This window comes from Urocitellus parryii, chromosome 11 (genome assembly GCF_045843805.1).
Source record: "Urocitellus parryii isolate mUroPar1 chromosome 11, mUroPar1.hap1, whole genome shotgun sequence".
NCBI classification, from domain to species: Eukaryota; Metazoa; Chordata; class Mammalia; order Rodentia; family Sciuridae; genus Urocitellus; species Urocitellus parryii.
In genome coordinates, this window is record NC_135541.1 from 37,050,811 (window position 1) to 37,060,118 (window position 9,308).

The following is a 9,308-nucleotide window of genomic DNA, read 5'->3' on the forward strand; positions in this document are numbered from 1 at the left end:
GATTAGGTATAGTTTTCACAATCAAATCTTCTTTTTATTGCTAAATATTTGTGTATTAACAAGAGGTTTTGGGGCATTCCTCAAATTCAAACCAGAACAACTCACAACTGCATTGCTGTGCGTGCGTGCGTGCATGTGTGTGTGTGTGTGTTATTGTGGATTGAACCTAGGGTCTTGTACATGTTGCTGCTTTTAAAAGTCTGCATAAGCCCAGCGTGGTGGCATACATGTGTAATTCCAATGGCTCAGGAGGCTGAGGCAGGAGGATCTAGAGTTCAAAGCCAGCCTCAACAAAAGCGAGGCACTCAGCAACTCAGTGAGACCCTGTCTCTAAATAAAATACAAAATAGGGCTGGGGATGTAGCTCAGCAGTCAAGTGCCCCTGAGTTCAGTCCCTGGTACCCCCACAAAAAAGTCTATATAAAGAGGCAAAAGCCATAGTGCTTTTCATTCTATAATATTTCTTTGCCTTGATTGGGTTCATGACTAAAAGGGCATTAGAGTTTTACTTTTCTATCCATCCCTTTAAGTAAATATTTAACTTTATGCAAGGCATTATGACAGGCACTGGCCCAAAGTAAGTGATCTGAAAATGTACATATTGTTAGCATTATATTAAAAACATCCTCAAAGGTTTCACAGAATAAAGAGATATAGACATACAAATCAATGAACAGAATTCATTCAGTCAACAAATATTTACTAAAAAAATCTGTGTACCAGACACTACTCTAAGTCTTAAGGATAGTCATGAGCAAAACAAACAAAGCTCTCAAGAGAGACAACAAACAAGATATCTGCGAGTGATAAACAAGACAGTGATAAGCAGGCTGTGGGTATGGGAGCCTAGGGCAATTCAACCAGTTAAATCCCCTATCCAAGATGCTCACATCGGAAAGAGGCCACACACTGCCTTGCTCTTTCTTCTTCTTTCATAGAAGAATGATATCGTGTGATATCATTAAGGGAAGAAAATTTAGTTGAATTGTAATAATACTTAGAAGAGATAAATACAGAACACAGGTTAGCTATCTCAGATCCCTAATCCAAGAAAAGGAGAAAATAAAACAGATGAAAGATTGAATGTGTTTCTGTTGCAGGGATGTGCTGTGGTGTGGTGAGGGGACCAGGGTAGGGAGGTCAGGGAAGACCTTACAAGAGATTTTGGGTAAAAATCTAAAGTAAATGAGAAAGCTCACTGTGCAGACACCTGAGCAAAGAACACACACCAGGCAGCAGGAACAGTAAGTACAAAGACCTAAACTGCATAGTATGCATAGCACAAGGACAGGCAAGAGTGCACAGGCAGACAAGAGTCCATGCACAGGTGAACAGGTGAGATGGGGAAAGAGGATGCACAATGGAGGACAAATGAAACTTTAAAGAGACACTGAGGTCCAGCAGTGGAAAACAAAACAAAGCAAAAAGTGCCCCCGAGTTCAGTCCCTGGTACCCCCGCAAAAAAGTCTATATAAAGAGGCAATAGACATAGTGATTTTCACTCTATAATATTTCTGTGTCCTTAAATCTATTGTCTGAAACTTGGAATGGTTTAATAAAGAGAATGTAGGGTTTTTTTTTGGTGGGAATGTAAATGGCATAACTGCTATGGAAATAAGGATGGAGGTTCACCAGAAAATTACATTATGACCTAATAGTCTCACTGCTGCTACATATACAAACAATGTAAAGTCGGGGAGTAGAGGAATTCTTGCTCATGTATGTTGTAGCATCATTTACAATTGCAAGATAAGGAAACAACTTAAATGCCCAGATGGATGAATGAGTTTTAAAAACATGCATATACATACATTGGAATCTTATTCAACTTCAGATAGAAGGAAGTTCTGCCATATACAACATCATAAATGGACATTATGCTAAGTGGAATCAGTCTCTCAGAGAAGAATTAAGACTTCAGTATATTTCATATATTGAGGATATGAAACAGTCAATTCATAGAAACAAAATAAGAGTATTTCCTAGAGATTGGAAAAAGGCAGAAATGGAAAGTTCCTGTTCAATGGGTATAATGGTTCAATTATACTAGATGAATAAATTCTGAAGATCTGTTGTATAACACTGTGCCTATAGTTAACAATAAAGTAGTATGCATGTTTAAAAAAATCTCTTATTTATTTACTTACTTTTTTGATATTGGTTTGATTGAACCCAGGTATGCTTTGCCACTGAGCCACATTCCCAGCTCTTTTTAGTTCTTATTTTGAGATAGGGTCTCCCTAAGTTGCTTAGAGCTTCATTAAGTTGCTGAGACTGGCTTTAAACTTGGGATCTTTCTGCTTCAGCCTCCTGAGTCTCTGGATTACAGGTGTGAGCCACCACACCTCTCGAGAAAACAAGGTCCAGGAAAATTAAGGTTAAAGCATGCTGTTTTCCTACCAATATAAAGTGGAATTACAAGTACTATACAACATAGATCACTTGTTGTCTGAATCCATAGAAAATAGAGAAAAATGCTTTAAAGAGAATGTACAAGGCCTGGGCCAAAGAGATCTATCAGATAACCTCTGGAGATCCCTTCCAGCAATCTATAGGTCTCAACACAGTGCTTCTCACACAAAGAATTATTGACATTTCAGTTTAGGAACTTGGCAAAAAGAAAATCCTCAGCATTTCATGTTATTGAATGTGAACACAATTGTTCTAAGTTACATTCTCAAAATCCTTAATGGCTTGGGGGTGGCGGGGGTGGGGGGTGGGCTGGGGTTGTGGCTCAGTTGTAGAGCGCTTGCCTTGCCCATGTGAAGTCCTGGGTTCGATCCTCAGCACCACATAAAAATAAATTCTACCACTAAAAAATAAAATGAAAAAAAACCCTTAATGGCCCTAGTGTTATAGGAAAACTCTCAAAAGCACAATGTTCAGATTTTAGTCAGATTCTCTGTTTTAGTGACACTTTTCTATTTGTTATTCTTCAAATGTGCTTTATGAATTAGTACTCACCTTCACATCTTTGATTACACAAAGGCCACTCCTGAGATGCCTTTCCTGCTCTCCTCCACTTATCTAAAACCTTCTATTCCAAGAGTAAATCCTTATAAAAACTTCTGGCAAACAATTTACCAGAAAGTCCCAGGAATTTAAAAACTGTTCCTGGGTGGGGGATGTGGCTAGGTGGTACAATACTTTCTTAGCATGCAAGAGACTGTGGGTTTGATTCCCCAGCATCTCAAAAACAAACAAACAAACAAAAAAACCTGTTCCTAATTTTGATGATAACTCCCTTCTGAGAATCTCATCCAAGAAAGTCAGCACAGGGACTGTGGTTATAGCTTAGCGGTTGAGTGCTTACCTAGCACATGTGAGGTGCTGGGTTGGCTCCTCAGCACCACATAAAAAAATAAATAAATAAAACGAAGGTATTTTTGTCCATCTACAACTAAAAATAAATAAGTTTACAATTGTTTAAGAAACAAAGTCAGCACAAGGATGTGCTCTGTGGTATTATTTTTATTTTTCTATTTTTAAGAATTGTAAGCATACATAAAAATCGAAAGATTAGTATAATGAACCTCATAAAACCATCACACAGAATCAATAATTTATTGTACATTTGCCTCAACTAAAAACCCCAAAAAACTTTACTAAAAAATCTCTCCTTGGGGCTGGAGTTATGACTCAGCGGTAAAGCACTCGCCTAGCACAGGTGAGGCCTTGGGTTCAACCAGCCCCACATAAATAAATAAATAAATAAAGGTATTGTGTCCAACTACAACTGAAAAGTAAATATTAAAAAAATCTCTCCTTAAGTATATCAAATACCAGATATGCCATTTCATCCTATATAGTTCCATGTGTACCTCTGAAAAAACATGGGCATTGTCTTACATAAGCTTACGACCAGTATCACATCTAGGAAAATGAAAGTACACCCAGTCAACAAGCAAATTTCCCTAACTGCTTTTCGGTACTGGGGATCAAACCCAGGGCTACACAAGCATTCTACCACTAAGCTCAATTATCCTTAAAATGTCTTTTCTCAGTTGGTTTGTTCAAATCATCATTCAAAAGATCCACGTATAGGGTCGGGGTTGTGGCTCAGTGGTAGAGCGCTCACCTGATATGTGTGAGGCACTGCGTTTGATCCTCAAAACCACATAAAAATAAATAGATAAAATAAAGGTATTGTGTCCATCTATAACTAAAAAAAAAAAAAGAAAAAGAAAAAGAAAAAAAAAAGACCCATGTCTAGCATGTGGTTACAGGGAGCTCTTAGGTCTTAGGAAGCCAGAGTGGAGCCCCTTCCTCAATGAACATTTTTCATGCCAGCAACTTGTTGGAAGAAACCAGATGGATTGTCCTGTAGGATAAGCTACAGTATAGATTAGCTTGTATATCATAGGATAAGCTAGGTTACACTGTGGGACCCAGAAACTCCAGCATCTCATTGGCTCAAAACAATGAAACTATTTCTCACTCCTATATATCAATCTGAGATTGAGGGGGAGTTCTGCTACCATTTAATCATCAGTCTCACACCCAGAACCAGACTAATGAAGTAATTACAGTGCAAAACATTGCTGGTTATCTTAGTAGCAGAAGAAAAGAGCTCTAAAGAGTCTCATTTAGGCAATTAAATGCTCAGACTGGTAGTCAATTATTCTTTATCTCATTGGCCAGAACTGATCATAAAAAGAAATCCAGGAAGTATATCTTAACCATGTGCATGGAAATTACAGATATGAACATTTCAGTGAGCTGCACTAACATCTACTAGTCTATTTGCTCCCTTGTGGTGTCATTTTCCTTGATTTGACAAGAGAACATCGTAGGTTGGTCTGTGTGCTTCACACAGCATCACAGCAGAACACACGCAGTGTTGAAACAGATTGCAGCAGTAACAGGCCCTTTCTCCACAGCCCCTCCTTGAATTCATGCCCTTGGGTAAATCTCTCACTTTGACACTGGCTTTGATCATGTGACATGATTTGGAAATCAGAACAAGAGTAAATCTGAGGCAGTCAGAGATTCAAAAAGTATGTGTACTGCCAAGCATGGTGGTGCATGCTTGGAGGTTGAGGCAGGAGGATCCTGAGTTCAAAGCCAACCTCAGCAAAAAGCAAGGTGCTAAGCAACTCAGTGAGACCCTGTCTCTAAATAAAACACAAAATAGGGCTGGGGATATGGCTCAGTGATTAAGTGCCCCTGAGTTCAATCCCTGGTACCAAAAAAAAGTATGTGTACCTTGGGACCTTCCCCTCTTGCTACTTCTTAGAATACTGAGACATCATCTGAAGAGACCTGGGCTACATTACTGGAAGGTGAGAAACTACTTAGAGCAAGAAATGAACAGTCACAGATAAGTCCACCTAGACCAACCAACCTGCATTATCTAGACTTCCTGAGTTGCCAGCTGACCACACAGATCAGTCAAGCAGCACAAACAAGAAAATCTGCCAGTAGATCCACAGAACTGAGAACAAATGAAATTGTTCCTTTTAAGTCAAAAAATTTGAGGGTGGTTGATAACAGAACACAAGCTAACTAATATACTAGTTAATCCATTTTTAGTAGATCAGTAGATCCAACCTGATCCCTGCATTGTAAAGTTCTCCATAAACTTTTCAAATAAGGTTTCATCTACTGATTATTATTGCCTATATCAACAATTAATGGCACCCAAGTTAATGATTTTCTAATTCTATTATACCATCCATACTAATTAGCAGGATTTCTTCTGCAAATAACTTTCTCTTATCTACTAGTGATAATTAATAACCCTTAAATATAGTTTGTACAAGATAAATTCCTAATTCTTTCTTTCGAATTTTAAGTTTCAAAGGAAAAATTTGTGCCCTAGTTACTGCTCATGGAGCTCAATGAGGGTTTGGTTTTGTTCATTTATTTATTTTTTGTTCTCATATCAATATGAATCGATTTTTAAAAAATATTAGATATGGTTTCAATAAACTGCAGATGCTCTTTTTTTTCTATCCAAACCACTCCAGTTTTGGCTCACATGTTGGCTTCTGTATCTTTTTTTTCTTTTTATTTTTTTGGGGGAGGCAGTATTGGGAATAGAACCTAGGGGCATTCTACCAATGAGCTACATCCCTCTTGTTTAGTTTTTGAGACAAGTTCTCAAAATAAAGTTGCAAAGGCTGACCTTGAACTTGCAATCCTCCTGCTTTGGCCTTCTAAGTAACTGAGATTACAGGCATGCACTACCGTGTCCACTTGGTTCCTGTAGCCTTTTGACATGATCCATTAGTTGTTACTTTAAGGCATAATGAAATTTCCCAAGCTCATTTTGTGTATTTCTCCACAAGCTAGCCATTCCTCCAAAGAGCCTTGGATCTAATTAATGGGAAAGGTATTTTAGATCACAATCTGGGTAGTTGGTGTGATCAATGCCATTTGAATGCCATTGCCTCTAGACAATAACAGACTTTAGTAGACAGACTTAAGAAATATGTATTCCTAGCAGGACACAGTGGTGCACTCCTATAATCCCAACTACTTAAGAGGCTAAGACAAGAGGATTCCAAGTGCAAGGCCAGCCTGGGAAATGTAGCTTGACTGGCATATGTGAGGCCCTGGGTTCAATCCCTAGTACCTCCCCCTCCCCCACACACACAAACAAAAAGGAAGGAATAAAAGAAATATGTATTCTTGGGCTGGGGATGTGGCTCAAGCGGTAGCGTGCTCGCCTGGCATGCGTGCGGCCAGGGTTCGATCCTGAGCACCACATACAAACAAAGATGTTGTGTCCGCCGAAAACTAAAAATAAATAAATATTAAAATTCTCTCTCTCTTTAAAAAAAAAAAAAAGAAATATGTATTCTTTAAAAAAGGTGGGGGGAGTTTATGCTGCTATTTCAATTAAAATTAAACCATAGAGAATTTACTCAATTTATTTGATTTTATACTTGTATTTCTTTACTTAAAAAATATAATTTTGATTCTTAACCACATTAATATAATAACTAATTTGCACTATCCTATAACTTACAGAATATTAAAATAGTTTCAAAGTATAATATTACTACCAATAATGAAATGAAATCTTAAGATCTTTTTGTAGTTCTATTTGTTTTTATCAAAAAATGCCTGAGGGCTGGGGATGTGGCTCAAGCGGTAGCGCGCTCGCCTGGCATGCGTGCGGCCCGGGTTCGATCCTCAGCACCACATACCAACAAAGATGTTGTGTCCGCCGAGAACTAAAAAATAAATATTAAAAAAAAAATTCTCCAAAAAAATGCCTGAAAGGGCAGCAGAATAGAATTGACAATATGATTGATGTATGTACATTCCATGTATGTATTATATGTCAAAATTCATTCTGTTGTCATGTATGACTAAAAAAAAAGAAAGAAAGAAAGAAAGAAAGAAAATAAAGAAAGAAAGAAAGAAAGAAAGAATTAAAAAAAAAAAATGCCTGAAAGGACTGGGGTTGTAGCTCAGGCCTGCCTTGCACATGTGAGGTACTGCGTTTCATTCTCAGCACCACAAAAAATAAAAAATAAAATATTGTGTCCATCTACAACTAAAATTAAAAATAAAAAATTAATGCCCGTAGTCTCAGCTTTTAGGAATATCACCTGAGCCAGCCTAGATGCGTATATATAGAGAGAATTTTAAGGCTTTGGCTCTTGGAAGCCAGCAAATCCAAAATCTGCAGGGGAGACTTACCATCTGGAGACCCAGGGAAGAACCAATGCTGCATGCAGTTCAGTTCTGAAGGTCATATCTGGAAGAATTCCTTCTTAGCCAGGGGAAGTCAGTCTTTATTCTGTTAAGGCTTTTAAATGATTTGACAAGGCTGCTACATTATGGAGAAAAGTGACCTGCTTTATTCAAAGTCCACCAATTTAAATGTTTATCTTATATAAAAAACACCTTCACAACAACGTCCAGAATAATGTTGGACAAATATCTGGTCAGCATAGCCCAACCAAATTGATCAGTAAAATTAAGCATTAACAAATGCACTGCTTTGTGAGTTGAACTGTGTCCCCCAAAAACATATTTGAAGTTTTAATACCTGGAACCTGTGAACATGATCTTACTTGAAAATGAGGTCACTATAGATGTAGACAATAAAGCTGAGGTCATACTGGGGTATGGTGGGGCCTTAATATGACTCAATATGACTGGTGTGGTGATAAGACAAGACACATGGAAACAGTCATCCAGAGGAAAAAACATGTGAAGATACATAGAATGCCATGTGACACTGAAGGTAAAGACTGGCACTATGGTGCCATATGCCAAGGGTTGCCGGCAACACCAGAGACTAAGAAAAGTCATGGAACAGAGCCTCCCTTATAACACCTAGTAGCAACTAACCCTGTCAACACCTTGATTTTGGACTTCTAGACTTCAGAATTATGAGAAAATAAGTTTCTTTGGTTTAAAATTTAAAATCACCAAGTTTGTGGTACTTTGTAATAGTAGCACTAAAAAACTAATGCAGACTACACAGACAAAATACTATCACTTAAAATAATCATCTTTTCCTGTATGTTTATTTTACCAACTTGTAATAAAGTTAGGTTCATGCATTCCTGTTTGCTTTTATTTTGAAACTGCTTTTAAATTTAATTTTTGGCTATATAAGTTATTTATGTTTCAAGTCAAAACTATTGATATATTCATAGGGCTGAGGGTGTAACCCAGTGATAGAGCTTTTGCCTGCCATGCATGAGGCCCTGGGTTTGATCCCCAGCAACACACACACACACACACACACACACACACACACACACACATACACAAAGATATACTCAGAGAAGTCTTTTACCAGTGTGTCCTTCTTTCTTCCTTGTTTCCTCAAAATATCAAAAAATATAAAATAATGTGAATAATCGGGAAATGTGGTTATGCTTCCTAACTCTTCTGTAAGGTTTTCAAATCAGAACAAAATTTCAAAAACTGAAAACCAAAATTACAACTCATTTTACAGGGTCTAGTTCAGGTCCCATGGCCTCAATCAAACTTTCCCATAAATACTTTTTTTCTTTAAACTCTTACATTGTTTACTATCTATATTGCTCAGTTCTTTGCATCAGTCAATAAATTAAAAAATTAATGCATTGAGATCTGATAGGTATTATATTAGATGCTGTGGGGACATATTGTATTATCAGTTAAATTTTCAGGTATAGTCATTTCCTTGATTAAGCTATATATTGAAACCAAGGCTTCCTCATATCCTCCATGGCGGTCAGCACTGCTGATTAACGAAACCAGAATGTCTTTGCCCAAAATATTGAAAAAATATAAAAACTTAAGCAGACTGATACACATCTTTTAATAAAGTCTACTAATGACAATTTCATGTTTAA